Source organism: Colias philodice, chromosome 17, assembly GCF_061535455.1.
Source record: "Colias philodice isolate Cphi_HAF_F1 chromosome 17, ilColPhil1 Martin Lab GWU primary, whole genome shotgun sequence".
NCBI classification, from domain to species: domain Eukaryota; kingdom Metazoa; phylum Arthropoda; class Insecta; order Lepidoptera; family Pieridae; genus Colias; species Colias philodice.
In genome coordinates, this window is record NC_143102.1 from 6,183,207 (window position 1) to 6,208,704 (window position 25,498).

Below are 25,498 nucleotides of genomic sequence, written 5' to 3' on the forward strand. Positions count from 1 at the left end.
GATTGCTGTTTGATGAGGAAAGAGAGGTGCTGTGCACCCATAACCACTGACGTAGAAGATTTGACTCCTTTTTGATGGAGGGGTAAGAAGCTAATGGAAAAAAATGAAAATATTTGAGGCAGGTAATTAGCGCACTGAACGACAATACTTATAGGATGATAAGAAGGAGGAATAAACAATGTATTTTTTATAAAATAATATACCTTTTTATAATTTTAAAATAAAACGATGAATTTAATATGTGGCAGGAAAATGCATACATTTTAATTTTTATGTTATCAAAAAATTGTTAATATGTACAGTGTACACATTAGAATATGTTTATGGTTAGTTAACCTGTGAGTTTAATCTGTTTGACGATGTTTAGATTAGAATAAAAATGTGTGTTTTGTAAATAATAAATAATGTATGTATAAATAATTTTGAATTTAATTACGTTAGGCTTCAACTTTAGTATTTTCAGGTGTTAGTTAAAGTATAAAGTAGGTATTGTATGAACATTGATTAAAAATAACTTAAACCGCAAAAGTTTATTCAATAAGAAGTTAGCATGGGACAAATAATGCATATCACGAAATATAACATTAATGCTCATTTACATCAAAAATATGCCCCTTCTTCTTTCCTACGAGCAAAAATGGTGTCAAAGCGTCTCCTACAGTGGTGTGAGAACAGTAGACTGAACTCCGACCAAATTGGGTATAGGAAGAGATTCCGGCGCTAATCTCTCCCTACGCCCGTTAAACCTGCCTTAGCAGTTCATATCTGACAATTTTGAACTGACCGAATACGGCACAGTGTGGCCTAGAATATAAGTCATAAATTTTTCAAACCTCATGACGTAGTGATACGCCTTCCAGAGGAGAACTAGACACCGATAGATTTATTTCTACGCATTTTTTTATGTCAATTTCATGCAAAAATATTTATAGTGAGATTCAGACTTGGTACTCAACTTGAAATAATAACTGAAGCTATGAATAAAGATAAAGTTTTAATTTCGTAATTGTAAATAATATTGCAAAATAATTAATATTTTATTAGTACAATCATAATACGAAATATGTAAAAAAAATTACGAGACAACGTTGTTCATTGCGGGTAGTCTGTTAATCGTGATGTTTAAACTACCCTCCCAAAATGAATAATATAAATCTGTTACGTACAAGTTGCTGTCACTACAGTTTAATCTTCTTTTGTTACAGTTAATCAATAAGTTATTATTACTCTCAGTGTATAAAATTTCATTAGGACCTATCGATATCATATAAGTAAAATTAAAAAAATAATGTGTGAAAGGTGAATTCAACGTAGTATTTAGCGTTAATACAGGGAGTATGGATATTTGCACGTAATATTCCATTTCATGTGATGGAATTTTATAAAGGTTTGTTTCGATGTATTTATATCTCAAATATTATTATTTTTTGTATACCAACACAATATATAATACTTACTAATTTAATGTCATTGCTATTACCTAAATACTTAAGTAGCATACCTATGTATCATTATGTAAAGAATATTGTTTTAGGTAGCCAACATTTTAATAAGATGTGTAAACGTTAAACGATGACATGGGTTTAAAAAGATTAACAAAAACGTTAAAACCACAAGATAAGACTTTAAAAGGATTTGGTGTAATGAATTGATGTAAGTAAGTATGTTAATTTGAATATAAATAATTTTTTTATTATGTAACGAATTAACTAAAAAAACAACACACATTTGTATAATATGATAATAATAAAAAAATGTATCTAATCTACTTACTGAGAAACATAATATGACTAATAATATTATCGACAATATACAGGGTGTCCCAAGAAGTATGGATGAACTGAAGCCAGGAGGTAGAGGACCTAGAGGGCTATCCGAATCACCCCCATGTGTGTTATGCGATTTTTCGTAGTTTCGGAGTTATGACTCTTTTTTCAATTTTTCACCTATCGCCGAGTACGATGATATTTTCACTCATGGTGACGTCAACTATTGCGCTAGATGCTTGATTTTTTTTGTGTGCTAAGCTGAAAGATAGGCCAATTCAGTATGGTAACACTTACTATCGTTAGATCTTCGAATGGAATAAAAAAAAGAATTAAATGCCAAGAAAGATAAAATTACCTTAATTATTATGTTCACAACTTCAAGGGCCCATAAAAAAATAAAATCACATAAGAAAAGTTTTCCGTTTGGCTTTTAAAAACTTGCTCTATCTATCAGGTAGCTACCCTGAAAATTTCATTTTATTATTCAGAAGGCTTCAATCGAAAAATTGAAATCTAAATGTGGTAAGTGCAAAAATTTTATTAACATGATGATCATTAAAACCAATAAATAGGTGTTTAGTTACCAGAATTTTTTTTAAAATAACCCCGCTGTTGCTCAATGCAAGTGCGACATCACCGTAAAAAGTTGTCTATTAAATGTCTTTATGCCCTTTTATAATTTTAAATGGTTTCTTCTGCTACTATGAATTTCCGGGCTATTTCGTCCAAATTGTGGCATTCTCTCAAGTAGCCGAGGTCTATTTAGTATCCCCATTGAAACAAATCAATTGGGTTTAGGTCGAGGGACCGTGGAGGCCAGGTTTTAAGGCAAGCGTCACCGGCGCATGCGCAGGCTGCAACGACCAATCCATCTTTCAGGGTATCTTTACCCTTTAGCCTGGCCTGAACGGTCTCCGGACATAAACCATATTGATTTTTTTCCGTGGGGATACTACAAAGACGAGAGACTGCTACAATTTGGACGAAATAACCCGGAAATTCATAGTAGCAGAAGAAACCATTAAAAATGATAAAAGGGCATTCAGACATTTAAAAGACAACTTTTTACGGTGATGTCGCACTTGCACTGAGCAACAGCGGGGTCATTTTAAAAAATTCTGGTAATTAAACACCTATTTATTGGTTTTAATGATCATCATGTTAATAAAATTTTTTCACTTACCACATTTAGATTTCAATTTTTCGATTGAAGCCTTCTGAATAATAAAATGAAATTTTCAGGGTAGCTACCTGATAGATAGAGCAAGTTTTTAAAAGCCAAACGGAAAACATTTTTATGTGATTTTATTTTTTTACGGGCCCTTGAAGTGGTGAACATACCGGGAAATTTTACCTTTCTTGGCATTTCATCCTTTTTTTTATTCCATTCAAAGATCTAACGATAGTAAATATTACCATACTGAATTGGCTTATCTTTCAGCGTAGCACACAAAAAAAAATCAAGCATCTTCCGCAATAATTGATGTTACCATGAGTGAAAATATCATCGTACTCGGCGATAGGTGAAAAATTGAAAAAAGAGTCATAACTCCGAAAATACGAAAAATCGCATAACACACATGGGGGTGATTCGGATAGCCCTCTAGGTCCTCTACCTCCCAGCTTCCGTTCATCACTACTTTTTGGGACACCCTGTATACAAAGTACCTATACCTCCTAGTGATAGTATAGTGAAATATTCCAGGGAATCTCTCTTACAGATTAGGTACAACGTAATTTAAACATAATATTATTACTTATCTCATTGTTACAGAAAAAAATATGGCATGAGGAAAAAATACTTGTATCAAGATTATTGTAAAAGCAGCTGCAAGGAATAAGTTTCATGAATAAATCCATTATTGTGACGTCATTAAGGTATTAAATTTTATCTTCTGTACAAAGCTCGACTTTTGATGAATGAAACAGGGTGGTTGTTTGAACTAACTTCATCCCGATTAATGGATAAATAAAATATAATTAAAACATGTATTATATTGGCACTTATATTAAGTTACAATATAATAATTTCAATAAGTGTACGAAGTTTGAATTCAATCTCACAAATCGAGCCTTAGGGAGCCGGTTACATACATACAGGTTAAACAGCTATTGAAAGCGTCCTTAAAACTTTTAGAAAATTGCTACTTATAGCCACAAAAAGTGGGAACAAATTCTCTACACTGGTGGGGTTTGGTTATCTAGAGTCGAAACTCACAAACCTGTGTACGAGGCTTCATATTGATAATGTCTTCTCACGTTAATCTCACGATAATTACTTTTGTGTAAAGGTTAACTTTAAACAAATAGTCATCTGAATGGGCGGCCATATTAGACCGGCATGACCGCAAACCGGCTTCCCCTGCAGAGAGCGGTTCCCACTCTGACAATGTTATCAAACGACATATATAGTTAAGGCAACAAAAAATTTCAATTGCGCGATTCAGACTCAAGATCTCAGTTCTGGAAATAATCTAAAAATTATTAAACAAATATATATTTTGGTTCTATATTTCGTTTTTTAGATTATATTAATTGTGTTTAAAAGTTTCCGTGGGTTGTATATTTTGGAAGTCCATTAATAACGCAACAATTATATTTTTTTAGTTACATAATATTATAATTATTGTTATCATTTTTGACATTTCACCACAGGCTCATAAAATTTTCACTTTGAAAAAAAAATTAACAAATAAATATATTATTATGTGCTTGTTATTAAGACGTGCCAAAACAGTTGTTGCCATGAAAAATAAATATTGATAGTGTCAAAAAAGAAACCTATTTTTCCGACTTTAAAAAAACAAGCTTATTTTATTTTTTAGGAACGGGAGTGGAGCATCCAGGTATATAAGAATTTTAGCAAATTCCACGCCGAGCGGCCCTGTCCGCCTGTTCTTGAACATATTAGGGTTGTCAAGTGTTTTTTTTTCTACTTTTTTGTAAGTAAGTATATTATGAATAATAATTAAGATTTTACTATACTTTTGAATACACGTTAGCTTCAAGGATAGTTATACAGCTTATCCATATGATATTACCTAATCTAATAAAAGATTATTATTCTGATATCTTAAATTATCATCTGCTTGTAAAAAGTGATGTCAAAATATTCTTCGTCATGTGTGTTGAAATTCTCAAACATGCACTCAGTGCCAAATGTCGAAAATCATCTATAAGGTTGAGGTAGTCACTGGGAGGTTGAGGTCACAGGAAAAAGGTCCTTATGACCTTGTAATAGAGATATTTTCAGCTCTCTCTCACTGATTTCATGCGAAGAAACGGACACCCATTTTTCTATTATCTAATATCTATTTGAGTTAAATTTTGAAAAAATTTCGCTAGCGCGTTTTAGAAATTCTACCTGCATCTATTTGTCTAGTTTTGGGTTGCTATGGGACCCTAACCTTATCAAGTTAACAATGACCATTTTTTGTTACGTTTTGAGTCAACGCTTTCTGCAAGGGTCGAAAAAGCCGTTCAGATCTTAAAAAAAATATTGCAGCAAATAGATATTAGATAGTATTTAAAATTTATTAATACCAACACATAACATATACTATATGCTAAGGATATCGGATAGACTGCTTAAAATTTATTATACCGTCACATTCTATTTGTTACTATTTATCTATTCAATATTTACCCCATTTACTTCTTTGCATAACAAATTAATGTGTTCGATAAGATTGTATACATAATATTTATAATATAATTTCTTTCATAATTTTCCGATTTGTTTTAAATAAATAATAAGAAAGAAAGGAGTAGACAACCCTTACTCAAGGGGTTAAGCAGTGGCTCTTAAATTTGTGTTTCATGAATTAATTCTTAGAAGTATAAGTGTGTAAGACAAGACTACATTTTTCTTGTAAAATTTCATAGTATACTTATATACAGATTTACTTCTATTTTTTAGCTATATGGTTTCATATAAGATATTCTAAGTAGGTATATAACTTAGGGCTGATTTTTCAATCGTGGTTAAAACTTATACATCGAATAACGTATTATACTACCATTTCAAAAATGTATTTAATTGTCCGTATTTGACAGTTTACAGATGACATTTTAAAATGTTCGTGTAATACTTTATTGGACGGAAGATTTTAACCAAGGATTGAAAAATCGGCCCTTAATCTTATATTGATAAATTGACAGATATCTACGTCTATTAGCAAATAATGACCTTTAATGACCAGCCATAACGATGAAAGATTTTTAAAGATTTATCACAAAAGTTAGTACCTAAATACGATTGAAAATTATTTTATATCTGGGCCAAGCGGGGACAAGCCATAGGCGGTAGCACAGATACTAGGCGGTAGTTTCATTAAAATCAACTGCTATCTCTTATCCATTTTGATTGGATTATTATCCGTTTGTCCAAGTTTATGGAAATGAAAGTATGAGGAAATTGGAGCAAGAAGTTTTTATCGTTCTATAACTTTGACATATTATTCATATTGTAGGATTATTCTCGAAGCTCTGCTATTATTTAACTTATATAAAATTAACTTTCACTGGAATAGTGAAATTCCTTATTCTTCCTTGAAGATTGATATGTCAGATTTCCTTTGGACTTTTATTATTATTTAAATTGAATAATCATGGTTCAGGTTTTATAAAAACAATTAACTACTAATTGTGTCTTTGATCAATATTTTTTATATGTCAGAAGCTAATTGAGTAATGAATAAGCAAGACTACGTTATAACTATACTTTAAACAATTAATAATCATTTAAAATTTTAAAGGAAATAAACGCCCTATCCGTTTTTTTTCAGGTTTTCAGCGTTGAATATAATTTCCCGCGCTCGTGAGCAAAAAATATAAGTACCACTAGTAAATACATTTCCACCAGCAACTTCCGAGTAATGACAGCTCTTTGATTCAACATCGATTAACGGATTAAATAAAGAAATTTACGGTTGACCGATATCGGTGATTAAAATGAAAACGATGTGAGGCTAGATGGAACGGTTTATATATCGATATAAATATAAGTTTTATTTTGTATGTAAATGTATATAAGGGTAAGTATAGGTAATTAAAGAGATTTTAAGTCTCGAAAAAATGTGATGAATATCTTTTTGTATGGGTTTTTAGAAGAAACAACGACGAAGTATTTTGTCGTTGTTTCAAGGAATTGTTCAGGAATAGATTATGATTTTGGTTCGTAAAAAACCAAAATAAGGAAATTATAGTTGGGGAATGATAAATTTTATTCCGTAAGAGTGAATAACAATTATTACATTCAAATATAGGGATAAGGTGCAGCTATTGATATGTGTTTCCGAAACATGAAGCAAATAGTTGTTTTAGGAATTTTGATGCTTTTTATAAATATTGCAACACTGAATGGTTGGCGGAATAAACTAAAACATTTACTTACTTTACGTGAAATTTCCCATCATCATCAAAGTCACTGCCTCCTGTTTACATAGGGACAAACAGGCGTTTGTCCATATTATATTGTATGCTTAGATCTTTCAAACTACTCAAAGGATTTTGTTAATAGATAGACTACTTATCGAGGAAGGTTTAATATGTATAATTTGTTAAGTTTTAGATAAAGCGGGTGAAGTCGCCGGCGGATAGCACGAAGGGCTGACAATGGCGATAATCCTCAGACAATTCTGCTTTCACAACAAAAGGAATGAACACTTTATTTTTTTTTTCTTGCCAGTGCATCGTATCTATTTTTATAATATCCGGATTCCATTGAAGGTAAAACGGTAAATAAATCATTTTCCAACGTTGATAATACATATTTGCTTCCTTAAACTTTAGAAAACACGGTTTCGCCCGCATCAATTAGGTACAAAGTTTGTATTATTTGTTTGTAAAGGTGAATAATCAGATCGCTTACAAAAGTTAGTCGTTTGTTTTGCCTTTATGTAATTTAGCGCCCATATACCGATTACGATGTTTTGTTACCTACTTTTTTATCTGATAAGGAACAAAGGATCTATTGTATTATGTTATAACCTTATCTATTTAAGAAGTAATCTTAGAACTTTATTAATATTAATTTGTATTTGTAAATGAAAAGTGTAGTTAAATTTAACCAAATTGCAAAAAATATTTAATGCAAATATTCAATGCATTTTAAAAACAGTTTATATAAAAAATGATTAGCAATGCTTGATGATAAATTATGATTTGGATTTGATAATTTAAAAGTACATATCCTCTAATAATGTTCATTAAATTTCATCCTAAGCCACTGAGTGTGCTGATTTATACTTGGGTAGTGTTAAAAAAGGGATGAACACTTAGCCTTTATCCACTAATTTAAAGAAAGAATGTGATTTCCATTCTATCAGGGAGAAAAATATCAGCGAAGGAAGATGATAAAAATGTCAATTATTTGATAAGAATTTAATAGACTATGTCCTTTCGACGTCGCTCAATAAATAGTGTTAGCATAATCAGCGACCAAGATTCTATAGCTAGAACTTATGTTCAAAAAATATTATTATTGCACTTTAAAAATGAATATTAACACTATAAAATATATATAGCCTGGTTATGTTATACGGTAATTTAAAGTATGAGTTCGTAACTAGTAATGTCGGATGTGTTCTAGAAAACTAGCGAGCGTATTGTCTTATTTTAGCTTGAGAACATAATAAATGTTTTCAAATGAAAATTGTTTATTTTATAATTTTTTCTGCAGTTTAATTTTTTTTTCGATCTGGATTTTTAAACGTGCAGTTTGATGAAATTGATTAGAAATATTACAAAATATGATCCTAGTTGGATAAGGAATCGAAATATGTTATTGAATTTATTGTATTAAAAAAATACTAATATAAAAAGACGTGTGGCACTCGGGGACTAAAGTAACTTGGGGTAAAGCTATTGCATAGCATGCCTTCAAGCCACACCTCCGAGTGGGGAGCGTGAGGTTTTTTCGTTACGAAATTTCTCGATTCGGTCCCCAGTAGCCTCAAGGCCCCGGATCTATTGTATATTCGCTCAAGGCCCACGATAGAAGCTATGCAATAGCTTAATATTCTAATAACTACTTAGAATATGTATCGGAATAATACTCTCATAGATTTTATTTAAGTACACCTTCTTGGCGCATATTTTGTGGCCTAATTGCAACGTAAGACGTTCAAATAAATATAATTCAAATAAATAAATTCTGTAATAACATATTCTATTTCTGTATAGAAGTCATCAGTAATTTGTATATGTAAATGCAAAGCTAATAACAACTTTACTAGCTCTATAGAAAGGGGTAAGCTGACATCGTTAACATATAATGACAACAGTGAATTGCACGACTTCTAAAGTTTCAAGTTCCACGTGCTTTGAATTTTTATATTGCAGATTGTATACAGACATCATTACTTTTATATTTTCTATTAGATCTTAAGGAACATGCTCTTTCAAGGTATAATAATTAGAATATGGTTTTGTGGCTTTCCTTCATGAAACGTTTCAGGCTTATGATTTAGAAGATATTATGCATTTTTCTTATCAAAATTATTATAACTGAAGGAGTTAAATAAGAGAAAAGTTATAAAATAAAAAAAATGCCTTCTAAGGAAGAGCATTCAGGCGAGATGCTACCCTATAACATAATATAATATGTAAATCTGTCTGTCTGTCCCTTGCTATGTATGCTTAAATCTTGAAAACTACGCAACGCATTTTGAATCATTTTTTTTAATAGCGTAATTCAAGAGGGAATATATAATTTGTGAAGCTATTTATTTAGAATGCTAGTTGTTAATAAAAAAAAAAGTTAGAGTTAAGGTGTTTGTGCACGTATAGCCAATGGTTTAGAATAGACTTTATTGTTTTGGGAGTTTGGTTTGTGCCTGGCAGCCTGTTTGATCTCTCCAGTCGCATCGAATTTTACGATCCAGTGGGTTAGGACTAAGGAGAGTAAGGGATGAAGAGTAGGTATTTTGTGTTGGCGCATATATTTTGATTTTTTTAATAGTTCCCACGTGGGTTCGGACTTAGGTAGATCGTAAATGTATGGAAAAGGCTGATTTTCCGTTGCATGTTTACATTATTTATCGTTAATCAAAAAGTCGTGGCTTCGCTCGTTCATTACTCATCATCGCGTTTATTCCCCTACAAACATCAAAAACTTTCCGTTTTCAAAGCTTTAAATATATTTATTTTCTGTTTCAGACTGCGGTCAACAACAATTATAGGTATTTATGTATCGAAATTATTTACATAAGTATATATGTAGAAGGAAAATGTTTTCTAATCTTACGTTTTTTTTTATAAGCTGTTGTTTCAAAATTAATTCAGTAGAATTAAAAACTATATTTTGATGCATTTCTATAAAATCAATTAAGGCTTTATATTCGACAAATGTAATTATAATATGTAATACATAGTACCTACATACATATTTGAATTCAGGTGAAACTACTGCAATATCATTTTTTTTACGACTGCAATAAATTTCGAGATATATCAATTTCCCTGCAAAAGCCAGTTTACGATCGTTAAAAAGTTTTGCTTGCAAACAGCGGATTTTATGTGAACTTTATTGTCTATTGGTAGGTATGTGAGGTTGTGCATTTAAAATGATTACACAAAGATTAGACTTTCACAAGATAGCAGTTTTACAGCAAATCAGTAAGCATAAAAAATATACCTAATTAAATTTTCAAAGCAAGAATTTAATTTTTCCTTATAAAAATCACAATTCTTCTTGTCTGAAGGTCAATATTGTTCCTACATGAGTGAACCCCGAGTTTTTTGCTTTTACTCATACAGATATACCTATTTAATAATATTACCTATAACATACTATAGGCAATCACCCCGTCTCAGCCTGTTTTGATTGATATTACTTTATACTACCTGTAGAAAAAAAAACAGATTATCACTAATCACGAATTAAAAAGAAAACTAAATACATAGTTTGGGAGTAAGTATCTAAAGATATCAAATACTAGCGGTCCGCCCCGGCTTCGCCCGTGGTACATATTTCGCAATAAAATGTAGCCTTTGTTCTTTCTGAGGGTCTAAAGATTATCTGTGCCAAATTTCATCAAAATCGGTCCAGTAGTTTATGAGCCTATTCATTACAATCAAACAAACAAACAAACGTTTTCCTCTTTATAATATTAGTGTAGAAAAGGATAAAAGGATAAACAAATAAAATGAGACACATAAATATATTTTACAAAAATTATATTTCACGTTTCAATAAAACAGCGTGGGAGGACTTTATTCTGAAGCATTGTATTCTTTGTATTAGATACTATAACATCAGAGAACACTCGAAGATTCTTTCAAAGATATCTCTGTATAATATCCTTTGTATTATAATATCAACAATCCAATATTGGTTTGTTATATGGAAAGTACATCAAATAATATGCTGATTTTGCATGTCTTGGGTATTATACTGTTATATTATATTAACTCTGTCTGTGCATCTCTGAAAATATATTATTTTCCAGTGTTTGGTTTGATGAGAATATTGTAAATGAAGAAAATAAAGTCTTTTAGAAATTAAAGACTTTAACGGATTTTAAACGCGATTTATTCATTATATTATTTTCCCGACGTTTCGAACACTTTACAGCGAGCGTGGTCACGGGGAAACTTTTGGAAATGGATTTTAAAAGCGTAGTGTATACATACCATATAGTAAGAAACTGTATGGTGAGCTACCGAATTTTAAATTGGTAGGTCAACTACATAAATAAAACGCAACATATAAAACTATAACAAAAGTAAAGCATGCAAAGGTCACGTAGACCTCCTAAATTGTTGGAGCCGCCATTGTTCCCATTAATGAATATTCGATGCGCGCGCGCCGTGTTAAATATTTCGATAGAAAGTCTATGGAATTGTAATTCCTTCTCACGTATACATGTGCACTCAAGAATCATGAAATCTCAATTACAGATGCTAAAATCTTATATTTGTATAGCAATTAATTTCGTCTAAATTTTTTTCTAAGAAATTCTATCACTACCACACAACCTGATGTAAAGAGGCAGATTTTAAATAATGAATATAGTTAAAAAAAACACACGCTTTAATACGACATATTTCATGAAATTATTATTTTGTCACCGATAGTTGATAAAGATCTAAGGATAAAGTGAACAGAATTATAATTAAAAAACATCGAGTCTAAAGAGTTGGTTACAGACAAAATATACCTACAGGCTAATAAAAACGTGCTAAAAATACAAAGTTAGATTATATCTTTAATCATAATAATGACAATGAATATTTATGATATTGAATATTCTTGCTGATTGATTAGTTTTTGTCTTATCATTGCGACTGACTGTCTGCCAATCACTTAAATAATAACTCTTTATAAGTTATTTTAACAAGAATTTATCTTACAAGATTATTCAAATATTGGCTTAGGCTTCCGTTTTATCTCAATTAGCAACTATTTGAAACTTTTAGCTTTCGTAATTGATTCTGGGTAGGTATATTTTCTTAGAATATTTTGTTAGGACGTCTTTGATTTGATTTATCCATTGTTTCCTAAAGGATAATAACAGTCCGAGCGCTATTATTAAGTATGGGTCAATTGCATTTCACATTTGTATGTAAGATCGATTTATCTTTACGGGCAAGAATGTTATGTCTATGCCTTCATAAATAGGGACAATTTTTTATTAGCCCTTGGGGTGATCGAACCCAAGTCCTTTCGTTTTTATATTTATAGATGTAAATATAAAAATCTATAGATGGTATATATACCAAAAAGGGATCGAATGCTGCAGCAAAAATAAAGTAGAACACATCACTAAATAATATAAAACAAAGTCGAATTCCATCGTCTGTGTATCTATATGATTAGATCTTTAAAACTACGCAACTGATTTTAATGCAGTTTTTTTTTTAATTATAATAGATAGAGTGATTCTCGAGGCAGGTTTTATTATATTATAATTTATAAAGTTTTAGCCAGATCGGGCGAAGCCGCAGACGGAGAACTAGTTCATGATAAGACTGGCGGATATCACAGTCCACAGAGTATGTTCAAAATGACAATATAATTAATTCACTATAATCAAAATAACTATCCAATATCAGACAGAAACAATTGACGTAATAAAAAACATTGACGTACTACAAGCCAAACATTTGTCTGTTTTTCATAATTCCACCATTGTTCCTTAACAGTCAATTCAAATAAAATTCACACGTGCCAGATGATACCCATTGTGGTGCATATCAAATATTTCACATTAATTTCATACTCGATTTAATCCACTGGCAGTAATGATCGGAAAGTCTGTGGTTTAAATGACTAGTAAATTGGTATTGTTTGCGCATAATTTGCATGTTTGTTTCTAATCTTGCAATAATCGTAATTGCGCCAATTCTATACATTATTTTATATTTATATTGAAATAGGTACTTTAGCTTTACTATTATAGACTACAGGCCCATGTTGAAAAATTGATGGGTCATTTGAACCACCAGGTGACCTATCTAGAACGATATAAGAGCATAAAATAATAACTTATTAAGATTCAAGAAACAGCACAGTCACTTGTAAGCTGTCCACCTGAGTGCAGATGAGAATTCGAAAGTACAAGTAGAAATTTTTTCCCCTTGTCTCCATGATTTTTGTACGGCGTTGCGGAATAATGGATTTAAAGCAGTATTGAAATAGTATGACACAGATGCCGTACAAAAATGGTGGTCCACACAGTCGGAATTTATTTTTATTTTCCGACAATTGCCGGGGTAAATTTGGTCATTTGATTTTGTATGTGAAACGAATCAAACAACAACAGTAAACGCAACAATAAGTTTCAGGATCTGAGAAGATTACAAAGGAGAATAATGTAAATAATTTGGAAAATCCAAAAGTGCACGCCTCATATTTTTTTTTTTAATAAATATTTATTAATTATTATTTTTGTTTATTTAATAACAATTAAACCACATCGAATCAGACCCTGAAAAATGAAAGGGTTCTATTCCTGAGCATACTCAAGCGTAAGAGAAAAAAAAAGACTCGATTAGTAAAGTATTTCGGTCGCTATCGTGTTAACAAGAAAAAGGATCCGCACATACAGACACACGGACGTCCAAGACAGAACTTTTTTAAACTGTTTTTTAACTAGTTTAAATAACAAAAATGACATCAAAAATATCATGAACGTTAAAAATAGTGTTTTTTCTTAATATGTGTGTGTATGTATTATCTTACAAGTGCAATGTATGATACATAAAGACATTTTAAGTTTGAAAAATCAGATGTTTTGCGCGAAGTGACAGTAGTACCCACCTCAACGCTTCGCTTATGAGGCGTGCAATAGGTAATATACAATATTAGCTAGATAATAGATAGTACAGATTAAATTTATTAGAATTAAATATTTTTATAGGGAGCTACTATTAAAGTATATATAGTATTCTGTGATAGGGGTGCAGTTTTATCAAACAATCATTATAGAAAAGTAGAGTTTACGACTGAAGCTGAGCATGTGGCTGGTATTAAATATTATGATGCTCCTGTCTGATGCCACACATAATATAAAACTATACGCTAATGCTTCGCTTTTGGTTATCCTATCTAATAGAAAACATTTATTTAGCCAGACTTAACTCCTGATAGTAAAAGTAACCGAGATTCTTTCGTCTGTTAATATTTATTATCTACATTTTATACGTGTCAAAATATACTTTCACTTGTGTTATTTTGCAATTAATATATTTTTTAAACCAGTGAAAAATAAACCCTTTTCCAACACAATAGAGTTTAAAATATAATAATTATAATGATATCTTTATTCCGCCTAATATTCGTTTGTAATTAACACGCCTGTCATGAACACTGGCGTGTCTTCCCGTTAAGGAAACGATTTAAACTTAGTTTCATTTGACATAAACATCAGGAGTATCATGAAGAGCTGCAATTTTTGAAGCTCAAATAGTGTAGCTGGAGAATCTTAAGAAAAAATAGTATATACCTAATATTTTAAATCAGCATGAGCTCAATCAAGTATCCGCATAAAATTTTGTAGTGTAAGTATTACAGGCGCAGACAGACATTGCAGGTAAATCGTTAGTATGGATTATATATTATTACTAGCGGTCCGCGCCGGCTTCGCCCGTGGTACATATGAAAAATAGATGTTGGCCGATTCTCAGACTTACCCGATATGCACAGAAAATTTCATGAGAATCGGTCCGCCCGTTTCGGAGGAGTATGCAGACTAACATTGTGACACGAGAATTTTATATATAAGATTATAAAGTGTTTTATTTAAGAACATTGTAGCTTTCATTATCATTTATGACACTTTTGCCTAAAAACATTTAAATCGACCTAATTACCTTTACCTAGGCAACTTGCGTTATCCAAGACGTTCCTTCACCTAGCAAAATAAACTAATCAGTCGTGAACAGGCGAACTTCACATTCTAGTACAGGCATGGTTTAACTTTAAATGAGTCACTCCGATCACTCAATAGCATGCATTAAATGCACGTGCATGCAATCCTTTATGCTCAAAAACATGTTTCAACTTTATTTCGCCAAAGAGGTTGTGCGTTAAGTGCGCCTTTTCATTAGCAGCTATTGAAGGTTTTAAATCTAGTGAATGGCTGAACAAAAATGTGTAATGAATGGACGTTTGCCCGCATTATGCTGATATTATTCCATTTTGAATAATGATCCTTTCAATACGATATTAAAAAAGCTATGTAATACGAGACAATTTTTGTATCTAATGTCGAATTTTAATGAAAATAATACGTTTTTGTTCTGATTTATTTTAACGAGTAGGTCATGGGAATAACAAAAATTATGTGCTAGATACAGAAACGGAATCGTGTTTTAATTTTTAAGGATTTAGGGCAATCAAATTCAGATTATAACTCAGCACAAAACACGGTTATAAATAATCAACCATAAGAGGAGATAACGACGCGTATATAACCTGATATAACTTCAAAAATGTTATTAGAATCCTATTATTAAAAAATAATATAGCTGGCTGGCTACGATACTGGAATATATTGTGTACATTTTCTGAGTACATGTCAAACGTGTGTTAGAATAATAAAATTCGTCTCGATATCAACATAATTTTATAAAGTTTTCTCGTCTCAGAATATCAATTTCATACCGTACCTGTGAGATATAGATTATATCAAGAGAGTGTATTTGATCAGTGGAGGCCCCAAAATATATTTCTCAAGCAAAAAGTTGTACTACAATCGAATGAGCGGTTCGTCTCGTAATCAGAAATCGTTCCTACAAATAAGAATGGCAAACGGTAACTTGCATGTTTCATTTGAATTTTATATACAATTGTAAAAAATATTTATCTAATTCCGTATTCCGTACTCTACGGCTCACCTCAGGCGGGCTTAGAGAGTAAATAAATAATTTTGCAAAAAATTGCCGCCGACTTCGTTCAGATTATGTAAATCTCGCTGGAAGACATCCATTTTTACATTTAAAGATTTTCTTTGAATAAAACCGTCATAAAGACGTTAGGAAAGCTCTTTCCTTTTGCATTTTCTGATAAACGTCCTGCTTTAAATTGAAAGTAAACATTTAAATTGCTTTTTTCATTCATTGTTAACGGAATCACTTTAAAAGACCGTTGACTCCACCAGACATAATAAACAAAAACACAAAAAATCTATTAAAGCATTAAAATACAAATAAAACAAAATACAATTATGATAAAACGATTAAATTTAGACAGTACAGTCCAAGGAAATCAACAAAAAGTGAAGCCACTTGATGTAGGCGCACTTCATAGATTTGTAACGAGTTTCATACCAGGATAGATGCATGCACTTGTATCAGACATAGCCCATAAAGCAAGCACTACAACGATTTCATTCAGCTCTTATCTGGTCATTTGTACAAAGATGAAACATGGCGCTAATAAGAGAAGTCCGCTTTTTATCGACATCGATAAATTAAACATGGTACGTACCATCTGTCAAAAGTAAAAAAGACTGTCAAGATTCTTACTTAGAAGTGTGAAACGGCATGATGTTTATTTATTAGCTTCGTCATTAAATGGAGGAAATAGTAAAGAAGTAAATTAGTTGCATATAGATAAAGATAATGTGTTTCAGTTTGTGCATGAGTTCAACTAATTGCGTGCTTGTGTCTATCAAGAAATCGATACAGCTTTTTCTTTAGAACTAGCTTTAATTGGAAGGTTCCCGCTATACACAAGATTCCTTATTCAGGTAAAACTTTTTCAAAACTCTGTGTGACGTTTAATTAAAATAGCTATTCAAGATACAGGATTTGTTTTGACTTTGATTTAATTTCAAATTAATTAGGAAAGCTTCTGAAATACATCAACGTCGGTTCTAAAATTGTGTTCTTGATGAAACTTAAATGAAATTAAATACTTATACAGTAAAAAGCAATATTGAGTAATTAGAAAATGTCTAGGTTATGTTAATTTCATGAATAGGTACCTAATACAGAAACCGATTAAATATCAAATTTTTATTTTCAACCAATATGTGGTTGGAAATAAACATGAAATCATAGTACGATTTATTTATTATAAGTGCTATATATATCTTCTCATTTCAATGCATAATATCTCTACAATATTATTTTATAAACAAGCATAATATAAAAGGAAAACCATAGATTTTATCGTCAAATAACATCACTAGTCGGTGCCGCAGTGTCGAAAGGGTACTAGTGCTTCAGAGGCCTGGCGACATCTGATTCAGCCGGGTCAATGACCTGCATCAACTTTATGTCTTTGTTTTGATACCACTGAAACTTTTATGGCAATGGAGACTTCCTATAAAATGTTATTACTCAAAAATTATGTCACTACACATTAGTGGCCATAAAATTAACTGACTATGCATACTTTGATGTTTAGTCCGATTGCAGAATTTTGTTTAAAAAATCTATTTAAAGTGGAATAAAAAGAAATTAACGATGACATATGTTTCACTTTTCATATAAATATTTAACAGTGAAATGTTGAGTCGATTATTGCTTTTCCATAGAGCTTTTATAGCTCGTGAATTAATATTGGCAACACTTGTTGATACTCTAGTTTCCTTATAAAGATATGGACATAATTCTGAACTTAGCTTGCATATAAAAGCAAAAGGAAAGTCTTTCATAATATTTTGCAGCAGTTAAACGACGACGATGTATATGTCTTAGCGACTTATTATTATCAGAGTAATAAAAACCCTTTTATAGATCTCTTTAATGATATTTATGAATAGTATTATTGATACAAAATTTCCAAATTATAGTTACAGCCCGCGTGGTAGCTGACTATGAATTAAATAAAATAAAATAAAAAGTTCATTTATTTGCCTTCACAACTTAAGCTATTACAAAGGAACTAAATATGTAAACGTGTAGCATTTTCGTTGTGAAGGACTAGTGTCTGAAATAGGTCTGTGAATTAATAGCCTTATAACAAAAGTTCCTGCAAATCGGACGACAAACACGTTGGTAGCGACGCAAACGACGACAAAGTTAAATTTAGTAAACCAACACAATTTCGATAACATTTAGGGGTAAACTAATTCAACGTTCGATAAATAGTTGACCTATGGGAACTGTTTGTGTTTGCGCTGTGTCGCATAATATAGCCGATAGAGAAGTCCTAAGTAAACTCCACCGTCTCGATTTGGCTTATATTGCTTATTCCAATCGCAAATTTGTCGAATGACATTGAAGTGATAAAATGTCGAGCGGTTTTAAAATACGTCAGCTTAATTCTTTAGTGTCTGGTACTTACTAAGTTTTTAATTAAAATAAATTGATAAACTTTTAAGAAAATCAATTTGCAAAACAAACAATAAGTACCTACAACTTTAATTAATTAGCTTTGTGAGCTACTAAGCTATTATGTATATTTATTTATTATATCTCTACAAGCCTAAATAATATAATTTTTTATATTCGTTGCAGGAACAGAAAAGTCAACTTAGTCCTCCATATAAATGATCATATATACCCAGGGGTTGTGAGCTAGTTTCAGGAAGCATAACAAGAAACGGAGTCCCGTAATAACTCAAATATGCGAATATGTCATGAGGAATGCAATATATGAGTATCAGCGCGCTGGTGATATTGTCGTATTGTTTAAACCTAATTGCATGCGGGCTCACAGTTCGAGAAACAAATGATTTTATGTTTAAATGAAAGAGTTGAACAAAGATCGAACACTTTTTTTTGGCAAGAAAAGGTGCAGGTGGGCCTGAGGTTATTAATTATCATAAATGACTGATGAAAAGACTGATGTGATTTCTATTACTACTAGCTGTTCGCCTCAGGTTTTAATTTTAAGGATTTAAATTATGCTAAGTATCTCATGGTTCTAAGCTAACCCCCCCCCCCCACACACTTATTATAAAACATAAAAATATGTATATCGCTCTATATTTTTTCCATGTATCTATCGTGTCGACATATTTTTCTTTTTGTGTGTATTGTAATTAATTAAAAAAATTATGTTTGTCGAACAACAAATTATATGTAAACAATTTACAAATAATGTGTAATGATGTAAACAAAATATGTAAATGTTGAACGACATATTCCACGTAAACATCAATTTGTCCAGCTAAAAATAGCACAGATAAATAGCATATTTAATCAGCTGTTAATTAAATAGATGGAATTTTACGTGTCTGAATGAGTACGCTTTTTACGAAATATGTAATATGGCAAGAATTTGAAAAATAAATTATTTAAAGAGCTGGCAATAATTTATTGCTAAAGCGAGGTATTTTTAGCTATTAAAAATAAATGTAAAAGCTGGTAAGAGTATAGGCTGGAATTCATTAAATATTTCCTATAATTGTTTGTGAAGTACTTAAAAAAAATTTTTTAGTCAATAATCTTGGTAATAATCTATTAGGTTGACTGTTTCCTGTTATAAATTAGGACGACGTAATCATTTCTTGATTATAATATGTTGTATACAAATTAGGTTCTTAATCAATAAGACATTGTCAGACTTCCAACTTCAAAACACTTTCTACTACTTCATAGTTCGTATAGTTACAAGAATATGGTTCAATTACACTTTGTATAGGTAACCTCATTCTAGGAAGCTCTTTGCATTTCCTTGTATAATAAGCTCGCTACAAAAGCACTTTGTAATAATAAATAATTAATAATGCAGCAAAGCACAAGTTTCAATATCACATTAACTTTTAGTTTAATGACATTCAAATGAGTATTTTTTAACGAATAAAGAGGAATAGGATAAGGGTCCCTTATTATATCTCATTCCATCGGCTGTCTTACAGCTTCTTATATTTACGTATCTTTCACTAGCTGCGCCCCGCGGTTTCACCCGTGCTGCTCCGATTCTGTCGGTCTTAGCGTGATGATATAAAGCATATACTCTATAGCCTTCCTCGATAAATGGGCTATCTAACAACGAAATAATTTTTCAAATCTAACCAGTAGTTCCTGAGATTAGCGCGTCAAACAAAAAACTCTTCAGTTTTACAATATTAAAAAGTATAGATTTCATCGGCTGTCTTTTACAGCTTCTTATATTGACGTATCTTTCATACGATTTAAATAGCGGGTGCTAATGGTAAAGTTGGCTATACTAATTGAGAGTGCAAGGATGCAGCAATATATTTTAATTGAAGTGGGATATGAATCATGCTCCTGCATCCTGCTGGTGCAATTTGGTATCAGTGTTATATTGGTTTTTATTTCGTATCATCTTACTAACTAATTTTAGAAGACTGTTTCAACGTGTGCTTGTATGTTACGGATAGAATGTTCTGTTTTCTTTGCTTATATTTTTACCGCATCAGTGAAGCAGATGTGATATTTTATCCATTTCCCATTAGTAAATGAGCAGTTTTATGTGTCCTGCCAGAACGAGGCGTTATGTCCACCGGGAATTTAATATCCCCTTGGATCTACGCCCACATGATGACCATTAAAATTGGCGGTCAGCAGTAACTTGGCCTGTATTTATTCATAGAATCTAAACTTAATGGGTTAAAACCGCAAGGCTAGGGCTTTTCTAAATGTGAAAGATGTTTGTTTGGCTAAAGAGATATAAGCTTCTAAAGATAACGATGATGTGAATGAAATTTGGCACATTAGTAGGTTATATTCTGGATTAACACAAACAAGCTATTTCTGTCAACGCTTTAATTACTAATCAAATAGAAATACAAATAAATTTACAAGCGCCACAAAGTGTACACACCGCTTGACCGTTGACCGCCTCCTTGGTACAGTGGTTGATGCGTGAGCGTAGAATCAAGGGGTCCTGGGTTCGATTCCCAGTGGAGACGAAGAAAAAAATGTCTTGGTCTGGCAGGACACAGAAGAATGATCACCTACTTGTCCCTAAAGAAAATCGATCAGTGAAACAGATTTATGCATAATGCATCTGCAGCCCCTTACCCACTAGGGGACATGAGACTTCACCTTAAAAGTGTACACAAAGCTTATATGTATAATAGCCAATAGTAATATCAGCATAACAAAAGCCATTAGAATGCACAAACGATGCATTCAAGTATGATAAATTCATAAGAGCCGAGCGTATTGCCGCAATACTACCAACAAATAAAACTTGCGATATTTTAATAAAACGCTATTTGTATAACGATATTGCTAAAGTTATACATGTGTCAGAACAACTGCGCTAACCGAGTGTAAAATAACCCTTTTTCAGTGATTTCCCGAGGGGAAATGCTTGAATTTTTCACTAGTATTCATATCTAGGTTTGCTGATGCCTGATGGTACCACATAAACTAGCTGGGAGATGTTTTAAACCAGTTGATATACATTTTTAATACAAGATAAGGTATAATCCTATTTCTCTATATTTTTATAATATGACTGAAGAAGATTCTGTTATTTCTCAGAAATATGTTGTTATGAAGAAAGAGCTGCCTCATGTAATCTGTTTCTATTGTAATAATTATAAGTTTGTCTTATTTTGTTAAATATTTGTATCTTTTTCAGAAATGCTGAGTAAGGAAGAGCGTATTAATTCGTTGTATAAATAAATAATAAACGTAAGAAAACAATAACTCTACTAATAAAACGTGCTATCCATTTCTACAATTATTTAAAATGCAAGTGGAAAATACACAGTCATAATTACATAACATTTTTAGCAATTCTTCACTTATGCAATGCAATAAACATACCTATTGTATTGAATGTACAGGTGACAAGTTTTTAGTTTCAAAAACCAACTCAAAAGCGAGACAATAGCCAGCCACTCAAAGGTAACCCTCGAGAAAAAGTAATAGAGGGCCGCCATTATTATTTCGCATAAAGGACTTCTAAGTGTACTCTATAGTCCATACTACGTACAGATTGTACCTGAGATTGAGCGCATTTTATATGATGACACTTCAGAGGAATATTTAATTATCTCACAAATTGCAACGTGTTAATCATTTTCGAGGGGATTTCGGACATTGCACTTGCTTTTGTTCGAAAATATGAGAGGCGCAATAAAAAGAGGTTTGAACTTTAAATTCTATGAGATAAAACTGTGAGATAAAAAGAGTTTTGAATTCTTCATTATGCAGCGTTTTTATTTAGAAATGTTACTACTTGACTCCGTTTTATAAATATGTATACGGTTTTCTCGTAACTATGTTTATGTATTTATCATACGTGGATTATAAGGACCGTTTTATTCTTTTTAGGTATGGGAAAGCATTTTGTTAATTGTACATACGTATTATTTTATTTAGTTAAAGATCCTGAATATTGCTTGTAAGTAATAAGTATTTGGCAGGCGTATATAAGGTCGGCATAAGAAATAAGTCATACAATATGTCCTCATCATAGAAATCTAAATAACAAGACACTAGAAGTCGTAAGCGTGCGTGACCTTGTCGCCACTCAGGTGATTTTCACATCACCAGTGCATTCGTCACTGTTCAGTTGTTCTGGAGACGTATGAGTGTATACATGGTGTGTTTCAGCAATTCCCATTGCGGAAATTCTTCCACAAGTTGTAATTATACTTATAAAGGAATAATATTTCATCGGAAAATATTTTTTTTAGAAATAATGCCGTTTTTCCTTAAAATTATAGAATATTTACAAGTATTACGAGTGTCACCATAGTGATCGAAATAACAATGAATGACACAGTCGACCATTCTTATTATCACGTTTGTTCGTATTGGAGCAAAAAGTCTCATATACTCAGGGATGTTATTCTAAAATAAACAGTAAATTCGTGCGTTAGGATACATATTCAAAAGCTTAATTTAATAGTTAAGTTAGTTTTCACTAAAATCAAGCTGTCCAATAAAAGGCATAGTTTACTTGTGTGTACTGTTTAGCTTTCGGTTTGAATGTGTTGATTTTGGCGACAGCGGTTTTCATACGAATTATGACATTATAGCACTTCTATGTGTCTTGTTATTTAGATTTCTATGGTCCTCATTTATGATATACATAAACTATTCTTAATCAAAAAAGTTTCTCTAAATGCCATAAACACAATACACACTATTATCTTAATCCGCAACACCATCTTGAACAGGATATATCTGCAATGCCTCATTTAGCAAATAAACATAGAGCTTTCTACGAGTTGCTTTCCACAATTTTCTGCTTCATAACGGAACCGTCTCAGTTCTCACATAGGGCTCATTTCGTTGGCAATTCAAATGAAGCCGGACGTGCCGACCTTATTGTACTCCCACTTGTAAACACAACCCTAATGACAGATAATTTATTACAAAAATACATAAACGCTAAAATGAACCGTATGACCACAGATATAAGACGATAAATTTGCCGATAAAAGAAACACAGTAAGGTCCTTTCAGCATAAACCCAGCGAACATAGGTCAATTTTGCGACCGACGAAAATTAATTAGTGTCTTACATTTCATTATGCACATATAACGTTCCATTCATCAGGAGTATATAATATTTTGTCTGTGGAATTATTAATACAATGTTATTACTTTTTGAAGATAAATGATATATGGGATCTAAGTAACAGAGCAATGAACGGATAGATATATCATCTTCATTTATGATACACTGGAATAAAAATAAATTGATATGAATATAATTTATACGTACCATGTTATAAATAAAGGCAACTATGTCAATAGCACCATATTCATATCTACATCACATCACATTTAATAATTCCAAAAATAGAATTACAAATTCAATTGAAATCCTACAAATTAACAAGTGCATATCAATTAAAAGAACATTAACTCCCAACGATCAACATTAATTATAGAATCAACTCTTGGCTCAAAATAATGTCATATTAATAAAGCCTGTAAATTGATACACCACATTTCGTGAGCCTGTCTTCACCTTTGACCTTAACCCGTATCAGTTGAAAGAAAATTCATGAGGTACGTAATGATCGGCGGACAAAGATGGATCGGTGGTTATATTTTCAAACGCCTCAGCTCTACCCTTTGTTTGGTAGAATGTTCGAGATTTGTTTCAAATAATTGTGTTGACAAAAGGATATTTTGGAAAATTTTATAATGTAATGTATTGTAGAAGTTGGAAATGAATACAATTTTACATTAAACCACTGAAGTGAAAATATGTTTTGTTTGTACCTTAAAATACCCTTAAATAATTTGAAACAGTAATTTTTGATTAGTCGACAACTAAATAATGTAGGATCACATAATTGGAATAAAATCTTAAATGGAATTTCAACTTTGGTACATAGTAAAAATAGCAGCAGGATAATTCAGAATCCAATAGTTAGTTAACAGTCAAGTTCGGATTGTTGTAGTTCCGATAATCGAAAACGAGGATCACTTGAGACCGAAAACCGAAACCGAAAGCTAGGTATTATTTCGGAACAACTCTTGAGTCTCGACCTAGTTGCCTAGCTTAGTGCTTTCGAGAATTTTTAAATAATTGCCAAAATGTAAAAGTGTGCTGAAGTCGTAATTAAAACATATAATGTAATCCCGTTTGAGCCATTAGAAAGAAAATGTAATTACATAGACACCTATTTATTTCATTTTTACGAACGTAAATATGAAAAGGTGCTTTCAGATATTATATTACGCGAAATACAGGGAATAAACATAGTGTTTATTTCATACTAGGTTTCCGCCCGCGGCTTCGCCCGCGCAGTCAAAGAAAAACCCGCATTGTTCCCGTTCCCGTGGGATTTCCGGGATGGCGTCATTTTCCCGGTATAAAAAGTAGCCTATGTCCTTTCTCTGGTATCAAAATATCTCCATACCAAATTTCATGAAAATTGGTTCAGTAATTTAAGCGTGATTGAGTAACAGACAGACAGACAGAGTTACTTTCGCATTTATAATATTAAGTATGGATTTAAATGTTTATTACTGCTGTAACATAAATCAGTTGAATGCTAAGTTTCTAGTAGTTCCAATGAGAAATACGACTGAAATACAAGACTCAGTGTGGTTTAGGGGATGTCAATCCTTGAAACTTGAGTGTCTGAAGCCTGTAGTTTCCTTGTTTCCTCTTCACAGTTTAAACCCAGTTCGACGTATAGATAATTAATTAACTTTAACATGTTTTCAACAGACTTCAAAAAAGGAGAAGGTCCTTAAGTCAATGTGTTTTTTATTACCTCCGAACTTTCGACTGGGTAAACCGATTTTGATGATTATTTTTTTATTTAAAAGAAAAATCTTCCGGTATTTTCATTTTTTTCCTGTTCTAGCCATTTGAAAGCTGTTTAGGTTTTTGTTAAAAATAATGATTGGGTATAAATGTTAAATAAAGTAACCTT

General features: G+C 31.7%; 1 protein-coding gene and 1 long non-coding RNA gene across 2 annotated transcripts in view; one reads left to right on the forward strand and one right to left on the reverse strand.

Moving 5' to 3' along the window:
- Nucleotides 1-25,498, reverse strand: part of RapGAP1 (Rap GTPase activating protein 1) — a 223,922-nt gene that overhangs the window by 170,897 nt on the left and 27,527 nt on the right. The gene's annotated exons all lie outside the window — the stretch shown is intronic.
- On the forward strand, nucleotides 1,174-7,256 carry LOC149481127 (uncharacterized). Its single transcript, XR_016316968.1, has 5 exons — nucleotides 1,174-1,387; nucleotides 1,535-1,653; nucleotides 3,544-3,647; nucleotides 4,595-4,715; nucleotides 6,557-7,256. It is a non-coding gene; the product is annotated as an uncharacterized LOC149481127 (long non-coding RNA).